This window comes from Rattus norvegicus, chromosome 11 (assembly GCF_036323735.1).
Source record: "Rattus norvegicus strain BN/NHsdMcwi chromosome 11, GRCr8, whole genome shotgun sequence".
In the NCBI taxonomy this organism is placed as follows: Eukaryota; Metazoa; Chordata; class Mammalia; order Rodentia; family Muridae; genus Rattus; species Rattus norvegicus.
The window spans coordinates 98,441,654-98,461,356 of NC_086029.1; the positions used below are offsets into that span (position 1 = coordinate 98,441,654).

The window sequence follows — 19,703 nt, forward strand, 5'->3', positions numbered from 1 at the left end:
AAAATTGCAAAGCTACTGTAAGGCAGAGGACACTGTCATTAGGACAAAACAGCAACCAACAGATTGAGAAAAGATCTTTACCAATCCTACAACTGATAGAGGGCTTATATGCAAAATATACAAAGAACTCAAGAAGTGAGACTCGAGAGAATCAAATAATCCTATTAAAAATGGGGTACAGAGCTAAATAAAGAATTCTCAGCTGAGGATTATTGAATGGCTGAGAAGTACCTAAAGAAATGTTCAACATCCTTAGTAATCAGGGAAATGCAAATCAAAACAACCCTGAGATTCCACCTCATACCAGTCAGAATAGCTAAGATCAAAAACTCAGGTGACAGCAGATGCTGGTGAGGATGTGGAGAAAGAAGAACACTCCTCCACTGTTGGTGAGACTACAAGCTGACACAACCACTCTGGAGATCAGTCTGGAGGTTCCTCAGAAAATTGGACATTGTAGTACCTGAGGACCCAGCTATACCTCTCTTGGGCATATACCCAAAAGATGCCCCAACATACAACCAAGACAAATGCTCCACTATATTTTTAGCAGCCTTATTTATAATAGCCAGAAGCTGGAAAGAACCTATATGTCCCTCAACAGAGGAATGGATACAGAAAATGTAGTACATCTACACAATGGAATATTACTCAGCTATTAAAAACAATGACTTCATGAAATTCATAGGCAAATGGATGGAACTAGAAAACATCATCTTGAGTGAGGTAACCCAATCACAAAAATACACACATGGTATGCACTCACTGATAAGTGCATACTAGCTCAAAAGATCAGATTACCCAAGATACAATCCATAGACCACATGAAGCTCTAGAAGAAGGAAAACCAAAGTACAGATGCTTTAGTCCTTCTTAGAAGAGGGAACAAAAATATTCATAGGAAGATATACAGATAAAAAGTTTAGAGCAGGGGCTGGGGATTTAGCTCAGTGGTAGAGCGCTTACCTAGGAAGCGCAAAGCCCTGGGTTCGGTCCCCAGCTCAAAAAAAGAAAAAAAAAAAGTTTAGAGCAAAAACTGAAGGAATGGCCATTAAGAGCCTACCCCACCTTGGGATCCAGCCCATATACATAGAGCCACTAAATCCAGACAATATTGCTGAGGCCAAGAAGTGCATGCTGACAGGAGCCTGATCTACCTGTCTCCTGAGAGGCTCTGCCAGAGCAAAGACAAATACAGAGGCGAATGCTCACAGTCAACTATTGAACTGAGAACAGATTCACCGTTGGAGGAATTAGAGAAAAGATTGAAGAAGCTAAAGGGGCTTGCAACCCCCTAAGAACAGCAATACCAACAACCAGAGCTTCCAGGGACTAAACCACCATCCAAAGAGTACACATGGACAGACCCATGGCTTCAGCTGCATATGTAGCAGAGGATGGCCTTGTTGGACATCAATGGGAGGAGAAGCCCTTGGTCCTGCCAAGGCTGGACACCCCCCCCCAGGGGAGTGGAATGTCAGGGTGGGAAGGTGGGTAGAGGTGGGTGGATGGGTGGGGAAACAGCCTCATAGAAACGGGAGGGTAGATGGTATCGGGGTTATGGTAGGGAAACCAGGATAGAAGATAATATTTGAAATGGAAATAAAAATATCCAATAAAAAAAGAATAGAAAAAAAGGCTGGTTGTTCATTGGCACTGTCATATTAAAAATTGGCCAATATACCTTGTAGTAATTGTCTAATGCACCATAACAAATTACCACACTCAGCAGCTTTAAAACAGCACATGATTAATATCACAAGTTGTATCTGGGTATTATCTCAGCAAACAGAAAGCTCTACAGAATACCCAAGGTTATAATCAAGATGCTAGCTAGGCTCCCATTTGTTCTGGAGTTCAAGGCCCCTTTCTCCTTCCTTCCTTCCTTCCTTCCTTCCTTCCTTCCTTCCTTCCTTCCTTCCTCCCTCCCTCCCTCCCTCCCTCCCTCCCTCCCTCCCTTCCTTCCTTCCTTCCTTCCATTCATGTATGTGAATGGTTTTGTTTTGTCTGTATATGTAATTGTGTACCATTTGTATAGCTTGTACATTCAGAGTCCAGAGGGGAAGTAGGAGTGAGTCCCTGGGACCAGAGTTTCAGATGGTTGTGTGCCACCACAGAGGTGCTAGGAATCAAAACTGGATCCTGAGGAAGGAGAACTAACGATCTTAACTGTTGAACCATCTTTTGATGCATGCGCGCGCATGCATGCACACACACACACACACACACACACACACACACCCTGCCTATTTTTTAGTTTATATGGTTGTCACAAGATTCTGCTCCATGATCCTGGGTTTCTTTGCTAGTAGTCATTCAGAGCTGCTCCGTGATTTCCATCTCGAAAGTCATTCAGTGATGACAATCTCTGGGCTGTCCTAGCCTTACACAGATCCTCCCACTGGCCATTATAAAGGAAGAGTTGAAAGACTTACCCAACAACTTTATGTGATATTGCATGGAGAGAAACAACACTAGGGCCCCTAAAGAGGCATAAATAGGAACTCTAAAACTATATATGTGGGGCAAAATGGCAATATCTGTGTAGTTTGGAATCTCCAAACTGGAGATTTTTAGTTTTTCCTTACTTTGAGGTAAACAATTTAATTGCTTGTGAGTATAGTGTTTATTTTTAAAGTTATAACAGACAACCATGGATATTTAAAAAGTAAAAAATCTTTTAATAGTACTGGTTTATATTATGTCATTTTTAACTTCTAGAGAATTCTCAGGCTTATCTATTTTATGTTCTCTTAAAATCCTTTTCAATTGCTTTTCTCACTATCTATCCATAATCAATTTGTTTTAAGAATTTCTCTCATTGACAAAAAGATGGCTAGTATAAGCCATCAAACTTAGAGTAAAAATTAAATTATAAGGTAAAGCTCAACTTTCACTAAAAGAACAAAACAAAACCAAATAGTAACAAACCTCTGATTACCAGGACTGGCAACAGCAATTTGAAAAGCAGGTACTTGCCAAGATTAATTTCTCCTAGCTTGTGCCATAAATACACTTATATCTGAAAATCATTCCCTTTCTGACTCACGAAATTAGTTTAGAATTCTAAAAGATGGTTATTAAGTCAGACTTTCAACATAATCAAATATGACTACATTATTGTAAATATATTAAAAATCGTGGTTTGGGACTATCATTAAAATTAAAACTCTTCTTGATTTGCAAATCACTAAACAGTAAACTTCTCTCCTATAGAAAAAATCAACCGGCCAAGCATACAATGAAAGGCTCTGATGTACCTGCAAAAAGAAAGCCAACTACCCCGGCTACTGAAAACTTTTAAATCCTCAAACTGCAAATCCTTTGAATGTCTGTCACCTCCAAACTATGAGAAAATGAGGCTAATTACTAATGTGTGTGTGTATCCAAATTCTTTTCACATTGTCAGCTAAAAGTTTATTTGGATCATACAATAATTTAATGTGCTCTAAGTGAAAATTAAACACACAAAATTTCCACTTTTCAAATAAAGATTAGTAATTTAAGAGATTAATCTATAAAATTTCATAAATATATGATTTTTTAAAAAAAATACATAATTTTTCAGGTAAGAGAAGGTGTAGTTCATCATTTTATAAAGAGAAAAACAAGGCATGTGAGCAGGTGGGCCAACATGGTGGCTTTTACACACACACACACACACACACACACACACACACACACACACACACACAGTTCTTCTACCTGAAGACAGCTACCTTCTACCCTGACAACTCCTAGTCAATACAAGCATGAGGAACGGGGTGCGGCTGTGCAGGGTTAGTATGTACGTACTCATCGCCAAGCCCCAGCTCTGGCCTTGGGGCTATTCAAGTGCATTTAGCATTCCTTTCTCCAACATGAACACTCTGGGAAACTTTGTAGCTGAGCACCTAGGCAGTGCACTGAGATTCAGCTACTGGGGAGGGCTTCCTATACTTGCTGTAGGAGCATATATTATAAGGGCTTTCTTAATCCACTGAGGATTAGTCACTAGCACATATTACGATCATTTCATTAATACATTTATTGTATTACAACTATTTTTCAGACTGTGAGCTCCTTGACAGTCTGACTTGTATTTATGTATCTGTTTAACTATATTTCTACCCTGGAGAAATCAACTGGGAAAATATCAAATGAATACTCTTCAATATACCACTTACTGAAAACTCATCTAATTTATTTAAACAGTGGCAAGGATAAATGTTCTTTCACAAAATACCTTTTCCTCAGGTTCTAGGAGACCTGGGGCAACTTCTGAAGAACAGTGAGGAGCTACACTTGTAATCATTTCTGAGGCTGACAGAGAAACTGAAGAGGTTCCTTCTGCCTCATGAGATGAACCATGAGATTTTCTTTTTTTCCTTCCTACATGTCACATACAGAAACCACCTCTCCAGTGACCATAATCAAATGATACAATAAGCCATTTCTTAATCTGTAAATCACCCTCTCATGTTCTTTTTATAACTGGCAATCAGAATACCAACTGCCCATCATGACACAGCAACTGAGAAACATGAAGCTAAAAGCTATGGTGGGGACAATTCACTGGTGCCTTCCTGATAGACTTTCTCAATCCAAATCATGATGAAATAGCCAGTTAGTGTTGCAATGCACTTACAGCTTTAGGTAAAAACACACAGCACTCAAGAGAGAAGTGGCTGGAGAGAAGAGAGCACAGCAGGAAGTTGTTCCTCACCAAAAAAAAAAAAATTGCTGCTTCTAAGATGAAGAGGAAGTGATGAGGGGAATCAGTTTCAAGCACTTAAGAAAATACTGAAGAAGCTAATATCTCAAATATAACTAAAATATTCAGTAAGTTCAGGTTATCATTAATTATGAATATAAAACCTCAGCAATGCACTTTGGTTAGGTAAAGACAGTCCACAGTCAAATCACGTCTATGCAAACCTCATTCTGTTAAGAAGGAGCTACATATCTGCAGCTCCATTTCTTACACAAATATTTCTGGGGGAATAAAATCTGATAATGGTACCAACTAGGGAGACAGAGGAGAAAGATATTCTTCATGACTTGCTCCTACCACTTAGCATCTTAGTCATGTTAAAATTCATTTCACAATGTCCTGAAAGAAACATCCTGTTCAGCTATAATCCCAGCACCAGACCCGCTCCCATAAGTCTCGAATCTCTATCCACAGGTGGTTAGTTCACGGAAACGTTACTTCCATGTGCCTAAGAAATGTACACTAGTCAAAAAATAAAATGCCTGTCAATCCTTTGGAATACAGCTGTCATGCTTTCATTATAAGGTTTGGAAAACTAGTAGGAAGCTACATAAACCTGTATCATTTGAAAAGACTTGCTGAATACCACGAATCTCCTAGATGTGATGCAACACTGGAACCCAGACTGCTAAGTCTTCATGACTTAAGTGCTATGGAAGTACAGGGGATTAATGAGGGGATTAATGGGGAGGAGACAATAGAGGCGATCATTAAGGTACTTGCACAGCACTTCCCTTTTTATACGCCCATGTTCCTACTAAGACTGTGAGATGCACAGCCACCCATGCTACGTATACTCCTTTTTCTTTAATTAATTACTTATTTATTTACATCCTAAATGTTGCCCCTCCCAGTCTGTTGGTCCCTTCACCTCGAGAAGCTGCCTTCCCCAAGTACCGCCCCCCCAACCCTGGGGCATCAAGCCTTTATAAGATTAGGCACATCCTCTCCCACTGAGGCAGGTCAAGATAGTCCTATGGTACATATGTGCCAGAGGCTTCGGAACAACCTGTGTATGCTCTTTGGTTGGTAGCTCAATCTTTGGGAGCCCCCACAGGTCCAGGTTAGTTGACACTATTGGTCCTCCTATGGGGTTGCCATCCCCCTCAGTTCCTTCAATCCTTCCCCTAATTCTTCCATACAGGTCCCCGACCTTCATCCAAAGCTTGGCTGTATCTGCATCTGTCTCAGTTAGCTACTGGGTAAAGCCTCTCAGAGCCTGTTATGCTGTCTGCAATTACAACATAGCATCAGCAATAGTGTCAGGGATTGGTGCCCACCCAAGAGATGAATCCCAGGTTGACTCTGTTGATGGGAGGCCAATCCTTCAGCCTCTGCTCCATTTCTGTCCCTGCATTTCTTTTAGAATGGATAAATTTGGGGTCAAAAGTTTTATAGGTGAGTTGGTGTCCCCACCTCCAATGGGGATACTGTCTGGGTACTACTGGACATGGTCTCTTCAGGTTCCATATCCCCACAGTTGGGCATTTCAGCTGAGGTCAACCACATTGAGTGGAGGAAGCCTGCCCCATCTCAGGTGTCTGGGACTCTCTAGAGATTACCCCAACCCAGCCTCCCATCACTACATACTTCTATTTATTCTCCTGGCCCTTCAGGGCTCTCTTCTGTCTCCCCAAACCTGATCCTGCTCCCATTCCATTCTCCTTCCCCTCTCCCTCCCAGGCCTCTTCCTTCCTCTGCCTCCCATGACTATTTTTACCTTCATCTAAGTGGGATTTAAGCATCCTCACTCAGGGCCTTCCTTCTGGTTTAACTTCTTTGGGTGTATGGGTTGTATCATGGATATTCTGAACTTTTTGACTAATATTGAAAGACCCCCCTTAAAAGGAAAATTATACGAGCTTAAGGTCCACAACTATAAAAGTAAAAAGTAAGTCTTAAGATTCACAGACTCAGAGCTAAAACAGGCCCGGGCGAGCCCAGGCACGTCCAGGCCCTGTGGGGCCTGCCCCGCCGTTAAGACTAACAGACCATAAAGATAAGGAAAAAGGAATGCAGGAACCAGCTCGAGTTATCAGTGCTGACTCATAGGCCATCTGGCAGGAAGGGATAAGCCCCAGCCCCTGACATTCCGGACGCCCCAGCCTGCACGTACTCTTTTGCTGCGTAACCATGCATCCGCACCTCATTTGAATCCACCAATCAAGTCCCTGTAACCATGCATCTGCTTCTGTATGCCTGCTTCTGCTCCCCAGAATCCTATAAAAACCCGTCCCGGGTCTTGCTGGGCACGCCAGTCCTTCCGAGCTGACTGAGACGCCCACAGATACCTGTGTATCCGGACAATAAACCCTCTTGCTGATTGCATCCGGTGGTCTCGGGCTGGTCATTGGGCTTGGGGACCTCCTTCCCGAAGGAAGATTCTCTCTGAGGGTCTTTCAATATCAACTAATTAGTGAGTACATACCATGCATGTCCTTTTGGGTTACCTCACTTGAGATGATTATTTTCTAGTTTCATCTATTTGCTGCAAAATTCATTATGTCCTTGTTTTTAATAGCTGAATTCTATTCCATTGTGTAAATGAACCACATTTCTGAATCCATTCTTTGGTTGAGGGACATCTGGGTTGTTTCCAGTTTCTGGACATTACCAATAAGCCTGCTATAAATATAGGGGAACTATGTGTCTTGTGCTATAGTAGAGTACATTTTGGGTATATGCACAGTAGCAGAATAACTGGGTCTTTGAATAGAACTATTTCAAATTATCTGAAAAAACGACAGATTGATTTCCAGAGTGGTTGTACCAGTTTGCAATCCCACTAACAATGGAGGAATGTTCCTCTTTCTCCACATCCTTGGCAACATGTGCTATTACTTGAGTTTTTTACCTTAGCCATTTGGATTGGTGTGAGGTGGAAACTTGGGGTCATTTTGATTTCCTAAAGATGTGAATATTTCTTAAGAGTGTGTCTCAGCCATTCTAGATTCCTCTGTTGGGAATTGTTTAGCTCTGTACCCAATGTTTTAATTGGGTTGTTTGGAGTCTAATTTCTTGAGTTCTTTATACATTTTGGATACTAGCCCTCAGTCAAATGAAGGGTTGGTGAGGATCTTTACCCAATCTGTAAGTTGCCTTTGTTCCATTGACAATGTCCTTTAACTTACAAAATCTTTTCAGTTTCAGTTCATGAGGTCTCACTTATCAATTGTTGATCTTACAGACTGAGCTATTGGTGTTCTGCTCAGGAATTTGCTCTAGTGTTAATGTGTTCAAAGCTATTTTTTCACTTTCTCTTCTATTACTTTCAGCGTATCCAGTCTTATGTTGAGGTCTTTGATCCACTTGGACTTCAGCTTTGGGCAGAGTGATAAATATTGAACAATTTGTATTCTTCCACATGCAGACTGCCAGTTAGACCAAAACCATTTGTTAAAGATGTTTTCTCTTCTCCACTGTATGGGTTTGGTTTCTTTGGCAAAGATCAAGTGTCTATAGGTATGTGGGTTTATTTTTGTGTCTTCTTTTCATTGCAAGGCTTGAGGTCAGGGATGGTGAGTCCTCCAAAAGCTCTTTTTTTGTTCAGACTTGCTAAAGTTGAAAATTGCTCTTGTAAGATAACATCTGTTAAAAAAAATGTCTTGGAATTTTGATGGGAATTATATTCAATCTGTAGATTGCTTTTAGTCAGATACCCATTTTGACTATGTTAATCCTATGGACCCATGAGCACCAAAGATCTATCTTCTGAGGTTTTCTTTGATTTCTTTCTTTAGGAACTTGATGCTCTTGTCATACAAATCTTTCACTTGCTTGTTAAGAGTTACCCAAGATATGTTATATTACTAGTGGCTATTATAAAGGATGTTATTGCCCTAATTTCTTTCTCAGCCCATTTATCATTTGTATAAAGAAATGCTACTGATTTTTTTGAGTTAATTTTATATCCAGCCAATTTGCTGAAAGTGGTTATCAGCTATAAGAGTTCTCTGGTAGAATTTTGGGGATTGTTTACACATATTATCATATCATTGGCAAATAATAATACCTTGACTTCTTCCTTTCCAATTTGTATCACCTTGACCTCTTTTTGTTATCTTATTGCTCTACCTAGAACTTCAAGTACTATATTGAATAGAGAGGGAGAGAGTGGGAAGCCTTGCTTCAGGTTTCTCTCCATTTAATTTGATGTTGGTTATTGGCTTGCTGTATATTGCTTTCATTGTGTTTAGATATGTGCCTTGAGTTTCTTGGCTTTCTAAGACTTTTAAGATAAGAGGGTGTTGGGTGTAGTTGAAGACTTTTTCAGCATCTAATGAGATGATTGTATGATTTTTTTCCTATGAGTTTGAATATATAGTTGATTATATTGATGGATTTTCATATATTGACCCATCCGTGCATCCCTGGGATGAAGCCTACTTGATCATGGTGAATGTTTTTGATGTGTTCTTGGATTCGGTTTCTGAAAATTTTATTGAGTATTTTTGTGTCAGTGTTCATAAATGAAATTGATCTGAAGTTCTCTGTCTTTGTTTGGTCTTAGTGTGGTTTACATATCTTGGTGAGAGTGACCTTGTAGAATGAAATACATAGTGTTTCTTCTGATTCAATTTTATGGAATAGTTTGAAGAATATTGGTATTACCTCTTCTTTAAAAGTCTGGTAGAATTCTGAACTAAAACAATCTGGTACTGGGCTTTTGTTAGTTGGGAAATATTTCATGACTCCTTCAGGTTATGAGACTGTTTAGACAGTTTGTCTAATCTTGATTTAACTCTGTCATGTGGTATCTGTCTATAAAAGCATCCACTTCAGCTAGATTTTCCAGTTTTGTCAACTATACGCTTTGAATGAAGATCTGATAATTTTTTAAATTTCCTTAGGTTCTGTTATGTCTCCCTTTTCATTTCTGATTTTGTTAATTTGGAAATTGTCTCTGTGCCTTTTAGTTGCTTTGGATAAGGGTTTGTCTATCTTGTTGATTTTTTGAAAGAACTAGCTCTTGGTTTTGTTGATTCTTTGAATTGTTCTCTTTGTTTTTAATTGGCTGATTTTAGCCCTTAGTTTGACTATTTCCTTCCTTCTACTGTTCTTGGGTGTGTTTGTTTCTTTTTGTTCTATAGATCTCAAGTGTGCTGTGAAGTTGCTAATATGAGATTTCTCCAATTTCTTTATGAAGGCATTTGGTGCTATGAGTTTCCTCTTAACCCTGTTTTCAGTGTCCCATAAGTTTGGGTATGCTGTGCCTTCATTTTCACTGATGTCTAGAAAGTCCTTAAATTTTTTTCTTTGTTTCTTCCATGACCAAGTTATTATTGAGTAGAGAGTTGTTCAGTTTCCAACATGTGGGCTTTCTGTTGTTTCTGTTGTTTAAATTCAGCCTTAATCCATAGTGATCTGATAGAATGAAATGGTTATTTTAATCTTCTTGTATCCACTGAGGTTTGTTTCATGTCCAATTATATGGTCAGTTTTAGAGAAGGTTCCATGAGATGCTGAGAAGAAGGTATATTCTTTTGTTTTGAGGTGAAATATTCTATAGGTATCTATTAAATCCATTTGGTTCATATTTCTGTTATTTTCATTGTGTCTCTGTTTAGTTTCTGTTTCAATGACTAGGCTACTGGTGAAAGTAGTGTGCTGAAGTCTCCCACTATCATTTTGTGGGTTTCAATGTATGTTTTGAGCTTCAGTGAAGTTTCTTTTACGAATGTGAGTGCACTGGCACACGCGCACACACACACACACACACACACACACACACACACAGAGAGAGAGAGAGAGAGAGAGAGAGAGAGAGAGAGAGAGAGAGAGAGAGAATTGAGAGTTCATCTTGGTGGATTTTTCCTTTGAGGAGTATTAAGTATCTTTCTCAATCTCTTTTAATTGCTTTTTATTGAAAGGCAATTTTATTAGATATTAGAATGGCTACTCCAGTTTGTTTCTTGGGATTTCTCTAAGATTCTATCTATCTTTGTTTCTGAGGTGTGTTTCTTGTATGCAGCAGAATGATGGATCCTATTTACATTTCCAATCTTTTAGCCTGTATAGTTTTATTGGTAAACTGAATCCATTGATGTTGAGAAATAGTAATGAACAATAATTGTTGGTTCCTGCTATTCTGTTCTTGATGGTGGTGTGATTCTCTTCTTTTTGGGTTGTTTTAAGATAATTAATTTCTTCTGTTTTCTTGAGTGGATTTGGATTGCGTTGGATTTTTCCTGCTAGTTACCTCTGTAGAAGCTTGATTAATAGAAAGATATTGTTTAAATTTGGTTTTGCCATGAAATCCCTTGGTTTCTCTATCTATGGTTATTGAGAGTTTTACTGGGTAGTAGTCTGGGCTGACATCTGTAGTCTCTTAGAGTCTTCAAGACATCTGTCCAAAATCTTCTGGCTGTTAGATTAGCTGTGCTTAGAAGTCAGGTGTAATTCTGATAGGTCTGCCTTTATAATGTTGCTTGACCTTTTTTCCTTGCAGCTTTTAATATTCTTTCCTTGTTCTGAACATTTACTGTTTTGATTATTATGTGACAGAATATTTTCTTTTCTGGTCAAATCTATTTGGTGTTCTTGCACACTGTACTGGCTAGTTTTGTGTGTCAATTTGACACAAGCTGGAGTTATCACAGAAAAGGAACCTCAGTTGTGGAAATGCCTTCATGAGACCCAGCTGTAAGGCATTTTCTCAACTAGTGATCAAGGGGGAAGGATCCAGCCCATTGTGGGTGGTGCCGTCCCTGGGCTGGTGATCTTGGGTTCTATAAGAAAGGAAGCTGAGCAAGCCAGGGGAAGCAAGCCAGTAAGAAACATCCCTCCACGGCCTGCATCAGCACCTGCTTACTGACCTGCTTGAGTTCCAATCCTGACTTCCGTTGGTGATGAAACATCAATGTGGAAGTAAGCTGAATAAACCCTTTCCTCCCCAACTTGCTTCTTGGTCATGATGTTTGTGCATGAATAGAAACACTGACTAAAGATACTTTTGGGTATCTCTTTAGGTTTGGAAAGTTTTCTTCTATGATTTTGTTGAGAATATTTCCTGGCCGTTTCAACTGGGAATCTTCACCTTCTTCTATTCTTATTATTCTTAGGTTTGGTCTATTCCTTATGTCGCAAATTTCTTGAATGCTTTGGGTTAGGAACTTTTTACATTTGGCATTTTCTTTGACCAATGTATCAATTTCTTCTATGGTATCTTTTGTGCCTAAGATTTTCTATTCCACCCTTGTATTTTGTTGGTGGTGCTTATGTCTGTAGTTACTATTCCCTTTCCTAGGTTTCTCATCTCCAGTGATGCCTCCATTTGTACTTTCTTTATTGCTTCTATTTCCACTTATAGGTCTTGCACCATTTTGTTTACTTCATTCACCTGTTTGTGTTTTCCTGTATTTCTTTAAAGGATTTATTTCTTTTCTCTTTAAGGGTTTCTACCTGTTTGAGAGTGTTTTCCTGTAGTTCTTTAAGGGAATTGTTTATATCCTCTGTAAAGGTCTCCATCATCTTTATGAGATGGGATGTAGGTCAGAATCTTGCCCTTCAGGTGTGTTAGGATATCCAAGGTTTGCTATAGTAGGAAAGCTGGGTTCCTATGGTGCCGTACTGCATTGGCTTCTGTTGATTATGCTCTTGTGCTTGCCTTTTGCCATCTGGTTTTCTCTGGTTTTAGCTGGCCTTGGTTTCATGGTTGAAGCATGACTCTCAGGAGGGAGGTGGAACTGTGTATCCTGGGTTAGAACAGGCCTCCTGGGAAGCATGCAGAGCTCTGTCTCTGTTTAGAGCAGGTCTACTGTGACCTGAGTTGGAACAGGCCTTCTATGTCCCTGTGTCCCTGGTTAGAGTAATCCTCCTGGGAGAGAGGCTGGGTTGTGGGTTGGCGAAGCTTGCGCACAGATGTTCTGAGAATGCGGTGGAAGTGTGGACTGGAGGCACTACTTGTACTCTTCAACTATTGTTTACAAGATCTGCATTAATTTTTCTACAACTGGGACTAATTCCTTAAAAAAATGTAGTTAGCAATCAGATTCACTTTAGTGGTTCCTCTGCTCAGCATTCCACAAAACTCATATCAAACTATTTGCTGGGCTTAGCTCTCCTTCACAGACTTTAGAGAGAGATCCAAATTCCAAGGCCAGCTTTGGGATAATAGGACATAAGTTCCACTTCTTTACTGGCTAATGCTAGGTCTGCTCGATGCTCTGAAACACTGTCATATATGGTAGGTCCTCCTTTATCCTCACACCATCTGCAGAATATCATTCCCAGTCGTACTTTCAATCTCTTATTTCCTGTATACTAGACACACACCTAAAGACTCACGTGATTAGGTCACATCCACTATAGATGAAGAACCTTCTGAAAACCAAATGCAAGATATAACAAAATATAATCACAGTAGTAAAATCCACTGAACTCAAGACAACAAATCTTTATATACATAGTAGAAAGTGGGTATTTGGGGCTGGAGTGATGGCTCAGGTGTTAAGAGCACTGACTACTCTTCTAGAGGTCTTGAGTTCAATTCCCAGGAAACCACATGGTAGCTGATAACCATCTATAGTGGGATCAGATGCCCTCTTCTGGTGTTTCTGAAGACAGCTACAGTGTACTCACATATATAAAATAGATAAGTCTTTTTTTTAAAAAAAAAAAAGTGAGTATGTTGTAGTCACTTAGAATTCACAACCACAGTTAAGCAAAACACACACATACAAAAAAAAAAAAAGCCTTTAATTCCAGCACTCAGGAGGCAGAGGCAACCAGATCTCTGTGAATTCAAGGCCAGCCTGGTCTACATAGTGAGTTCCACAACAGCCATAGCTATGTAAAAACAAACAAACAAACAAAAAAACAGTAAAAACAAAAACAAAAAAGAAGGAAGGGAAGGAAAGAAGGAAATAAGTTATATAACAACAAAAATCATAGGTAATTCTCACATATATGTCTCTATTTCTTTTAGCTTTAATGCATTATCTTTGCAAATGTGCCAGAAACATTTATATTGAGATATATTTGTGTCTCAATTTCACATGATAAAATCAAACAATTAATAACTTTCATTATCTAGGATCACTATAATCTACCTAGTAGAGAGTACTCCAGGATTTCAGCCATCAAGTGGGCATTTTATTTGTAATTTATTGTTTTCTTTTTATATCAAATGGAACTGAAACTCCTTCACTGATGAGAAATATTAAGAATTCAACCTCCCTCTTCACTTTCAGGTAGTCCTCATTTCTAAAACAAGATCATTAGAAATAAGAGGTCCCCTCATTTGACCTCTTGCTGCTTTCTTTATGTCTGTGTGCCCACTTGCACCACTGTATACAGTCCTAGAGAGAAAGTTCCCAATATTATGCTCTATGTTCTCTCCAGATAGAACTATAAAAAAAATCTTATCTTAGGGCTCAGTTAGTAGTACCCGAGGACCTGAAACTCAATACCTCAGACCCACCAAACAGTCTCATACCAGTATCACACAGTCAGAATCAGAGATCCTTCACTTTCCTGACCCAACATGAAGTCTCTGCTCAGTTCCCTACTCAAGCGGACACATTCTGCCTAAAAACCCCAGAATGACTCTGCTCACTGACCTCATCCACAATCTCTTCTTTTCTTGTTCTGACAAGTCTACTTAATCTGTTCTAGCATTTACTGTTCTTAACATGTGCATTTTACCTCTCCTACTTTATATACTTCTGTGAGTACCCTACCTACCTCTCTATTATCCAAAGCATCTCATGGCACAAACAAATGAGGCTAAACAATTTCTTTTGCCCATTGTCCTAATTTGTGTTGAATTGCTGTGATACAACTCCATAATCAAAGCTGGGTGTGGTGGCACACACCTTTAATCCTAGCACTTGGGTGGTACAAATCAAGTTCCCAGAAAGCCAGAGCTACACACACAGTACACACACACACACACACACACACACACACACACACACACACACACATCCTATCCCAACATGCCCCATCCCACATACCACCCCCTCCCCAAAAGCCCACCATGACTAAAAGCAACTTGGAGAGAAAGGAGCTTATTTGGCTCACATATCCCAAGTCATAGGCGATTATGAAAGAAAGTCAGAGCAGGAACTCAAGCAGGAACCTGAAGGTAGAAACTAAAGCAAAGGCCAAGAGGAAGATTTCTTACTAATTTGCTTGGTTTCCTTTCTTATACAAGCTAAGACCTCCTGTCAGGGGGTGGCATCATCCAACATCAATCATTCATTCATGAAAATACTCCATAGACTTGCTTACAAGGCCAATATGACTGAGGCCTTTTCTCAATTGAGATTTCCTCAATTTTTTGTCAGATTGACAAAAAACTAAGCAGTATACCCATAATCCAATATCTGTTCCAGTTCTGATCTTTTACTCTTATAATCTTTCATCCTTCTTTACCTAGAAGAAGAAAGGCTAATAAATTAGGCCATCTAGTCTGGTCTAATTGAGAATGAAGTAATTGCTTAACTAATAGTAACTAAGTAAATTCAAGTCAATTTATTTAAATTTTAAGTTAGACTTACGATTCTAAAAGTATTATATAAATGGAAAAAGAGAGTCTAAAAAAGAATGTTCTTCCTTTGGACATCAAAAACACAGAACAAAAGAAACATGCAGCAAGAAAAGAGATCATAAAATGTATACTTTCATGTATAAAAAAATGGTAAACTGGGAAAAGTCTATCTATAGGGGGCATGTGATTGAGGTTCTCACTGCTTTATGGAACACCACATAGACTTGGTAAGATGTATACTTCCATGTCACCATCAAACACTTGGGACATATTAAACATATTTTTGAATACTTATCAACTACGGGATATGCAGCTACATGTCTAAACATAAGAGCTGTTGTGTGACATCCAAGCAAAGGAGGCAAGAAAGCCTGGGGAGACACCCTGCTCACAACTTTGGCTTGATTTCCAGGAGAGGACAAGTTATCTGAGAGTTTGGAATTGGTCAAGGTCAGTTTCAAGTGACACAGAATTAAAGGTGATCAGATTCTCTTCTAGTTAAAATGAATAAAGTGTATCATAACCAAATGTCTGGTTTCTTAAAGGATAATCTTTATTAGAGTAACAAAAGAAAAGATTGTGTATTTCCCTTCTTTATGTTCACCTCAGAAAAGCATGATGCCAAAGTACTTATAACACAAGTTCCAGCTTGGAGATAAAGCTGAGTGGTAGTGTATCTTAGAACAAATATGGCCCTAGATTCAATCTCCAGGGGGAAAAAAAATCCCATATAGTTCCTCTTTGTAAGAAAGTGCAATTCTTAACTCTGAAAAATTCCTGCAGTCTTGGATTTCTGAGAAAGTTTTGGATTCATAGTAGTTTTCTTCTTTCTTTACATCTTTGTGTGTGTGTGTGTGTGTGTGTGTGTGTGTGTGTGTGTGTGCGCGCGCGCGCGCATTATTTCACATAAACATGTACAGAGGGATACACAAAGTTCATTCTAAGAATGCTAAGAAGTTGGTTCAGCTGACAAGTAAATATGAGTAATCAAAGATCAATGGGAAATATATTTAAGATAAGGCCTTCTCTGTGCACTCTACCAGAGATATACGCTATACAGAGAAGCCTTAGCCCACAGGGTACAGAGAAGGCTCATCAAACATGACATCTAAGAAGTGACAGTGTAACAGAACTTAGAATGGGACATTTTGACCCTGTGCATATCTGTAAGGGGTTGGTCTGACGCTGCTTGTGTTCAAATGCTAAATTCTGTATGTCAAGATCTGGTTGCTTCAAGATAAGCAGATTCTCACATATGCCAGCTTTTGTTGTATAAGCCTTGCCTTCCAAGTTATCTCTGATTGCTTAATAAAGATGCTTACAGCCTGGGCTGGGCAGAAGAGAGGGGCAGAGCAAAGTTCCCAGGCTTGAGGTCTCAGGCAGGAACAAGAAGAAAGAGAGGACACAGGGGGAGAAGGAAGAAGCCACCATTCAGGAGGTGGATTGTGAGCACATGGTCAAAGGGCCAGCCTGTTGGGAGTAGGAGCAGCCCAGGTGGAACATGGCAAGTGATGTCTCAGGGTCATTGACAGGGAGGGAGGGAGACAGAAGAGCATAGAGGGGTGATATCAGCCCAACTCCAGTCCTTAAAGACTTACTGTAAATATAAAGGTTTTGTGTCTTTTATTTGGGAACTAAATGATATAATAAGGTAAAGTAGAATCCCTCAAATAATATTTACCACAACACCTATCATTGCAGGACTTTAATCTGATGTAACTATGACACAGATTCAAGTTCAAAAGGAACCTCTCATTCTGTAATGCTACAGGCCATTTCTTATATTCACTTAAAGGAGGGTGCCTCATTCACATGTAAAAAATGCATAGTGCCCCGTGTCCCATATAAAAGGTTCCGGCACTCGTGCCTTTGTTCTCAAAAACTGTTCTGTGGTCACTGTGGGGCTATGTCAAAGGACATGCTGCATGGAGAAACCCAGGAATGTACAACATGTCCCACATACAGCAGGCCCTTTGCTCCTGGCTTTCATGATAAATGAAGGTGTGTTCTCTGGGACAAGTGAAGTCACCTAAACACCTCTAGCTGGCATCTGCCTTTAGTGCTCTATATTTCCCTGAATCTGCTGTTGCCATCCAATCCTCTCATCTACATGCTTGCTCTTTACCATAGTCCTCTACCTCAGTAATTCTCAAGAAACATAAATGCCTGTTGCGGTAAATATTCTTTGGGAAATTCTACCCCACTTTAGATCATTTGGTTCTCAAACAAAAAACAAAAAAAAAATCCTTTCTATTTATAATAAGCCTTAAAAAGAACTAGGGCTGGGCAGATATCAACCCTCTGTGGTATTTTGTCTACTTTTCTGTTGATAATCCCAAAATATAACTTGCCATGGGCCACCTGGGTCACTTCTACTCCAACTGGCCCGCCTCATAGTCATGCCTCAGGATCCACCTCCTCCAGATTCTGCTTCCTTCTTCCTCCTCTCTGGCTCTCTCCTCAGACCTCTAGCCCCAGAAACTGAAGCCCCACCCATCTCTCTTCTGAACAGTTACAGGCTCTAGGCATCTTTATTCAACCAATAGTTTTAAATTAAGAAGCAAGGTTTGCACAACAAAAGCTGGCATAATGAGAATTCACTTATTTTGAGGCAACTAGACCCTGGGATAACAGAATTTAGCATTACAATACATAGCAACAAACTGAACTTCAACAAACACCTACAGTTCCTGTGTTTTGCTTTTGTTTTTTTTTTTTGTTTGTTTGTTTGTTTTTTAAAAAAGGACTCCTCCCCAGAGTTAGTTCAGAGAGTTGAGGTAAGCAAAGAATATTCACAGGTACAAAGCAGTCTCTTGGGTGCTGCTGATATCTAAGGGACTAGTCTTTGAGAACCACAACTCTACCTCATATTTACTAAATATCTGGTTTCATTTCAGCTTACCTCAAACAGACTCATCCACCCCAAGTTTGTAACCTTTACTGAAACAATGAATGATTGTCCCCCACACAGACCCTGCCCAAGCAGCAGAGTATACTACAGAGCCATTAAAGCGGCATCTTTGTGAGCTCATTCTGTGTCTGCATAACTAATGTTCAGATAGATAAAGGCAATCAGTATATACGGTGAGCTGTTGCTGCTGCTGTTGTTGTTGTCATCATCACTGTTTTAAAGAGACAGAGTCTCACTTAGTGGCCTTGAAATCCTGAACACAAGTTGAAATCTCCTCACAGGTTGAGACAATAGAAACATGTCATTATGCCTGACTTTAAATTCTTTAAAAAGCAGTAATTTATTCCTATTTAAAAAACACTTTTTCATCCTATAACTTAATGTAAATATATACAGTGAGTTTTAAAGGAATCATGAGAGTTTATCTTCAATGTGAACCTGACTAGATTTGAATTGCCTAGGGCCTCATCTTTGGGTGTACACAAAAGGATGTTTCCAGAGAAGTTTAGGAGAAGACAGAATACTACCCTCAGTGTGCAAGTTGCCAACCCTTGGATTAGGGTTCCAGACTGAATAAAGAGCCAAATAGGAAGTCAGCCAAACACAGTACTTACCTCTGCTTCCTGACTGAATGGGAGAGTCATTACATGGTCCCAGCACCATGCCCTCCATACAGTGACAGATTATATCTCCTCAAACAGTGGGACATAATCAAACCTTCCTTAAGGTTTTTTTCCCATCAGATACTTCTCTGAGCAATGAGAAACAAACTAACATAAGTAGTACTATTTTAGAGATGATGGAACAGAAGTCAAAGCTTACAATTATCACAGTAATTCAGGACCTATTTTTGTATGGTTACAGGCATGTACCCCACATCAGTTGTACTTTTTAATGAGTGATCACCATGACTCATCATTTCAATACTTTGAAATATAACAATATTTAAGAAATATATGAAATTCGTAAAATTCTCCCCACAGAAAAAAATACTGGTTTATTTCCATATGTAACAACAATTAGTGGGAAAGAGTTCATAAATTGAAAAAGAACATGGAAGGCTATATGGGAAGGTTTAGATGGAGGAAAATTATGTGATTATATTACAATCTCAAAAGAAATTTTTAAATGTTGGAACAAGGGTTTTACTCTGCCATGACTACAAATGTGGCAATATTCATAAGCCAAGAGTTCTAAAAACCAGGGTAAGTTCTGAGAAAGCACCTTAAAGCTCTGTAAACATGAGAGAGACAGCAAGTAAGTTTTTCACTTTTGATTTTTGCTCCATTTGAAGTTGGTGTGAACATGAAGAAATTGGGACAACTCACATACAGCCCTGAATGGCTAGCATTCTTGAAACTGAAGGCACATAGGAACACTAGATCTTACTAAACAGTCACAGCTAGCTGGAACTGACCTTCTGCAGGGACAGGAGAGTCTCCCTGGGTACTTAAGACCCTGGCTTCCTCTTCTACATCATTTGCCTTGGAGCATGAGTTACATAGTTTAAAAGATCAGTACCAAACAGACTGAACAGAATGTATTCT

At 39.4% G+C, this 19,703-nt stretch overlaps 1 protein-coding gene and 1 long non-coding RNA gene across 18 annotated transcripts in view; one reads left to right on the top strand and one right to left on the bottom strand.

Moving 5' to 3' along the window:
- Spidr (scaffold protein involved in DNA repair) overlaps positions 1 to 19,703 on the bottom strand; it is a 240,982-nt gene that overhangs the window by 170,875 nt on the left and 50,404 nt on the right. The window lies entirely within an intron of this gene.
- Positions 6,828 to 19,703, top strand: part of LOC134481106 (uncharacterized) — a 16,904-nt gene continuing 4,028 nt past the window's right edge. The window contains exon 1 of the long non-coding RNA XR_010056337.1: positions 6,828 to 7,169. This is a non-coding gene — a long non-coding RNA (uncharacterized LOC134481106). The remainder of the gene's footprint in view (positions 7,170 to 19,703) is intronic.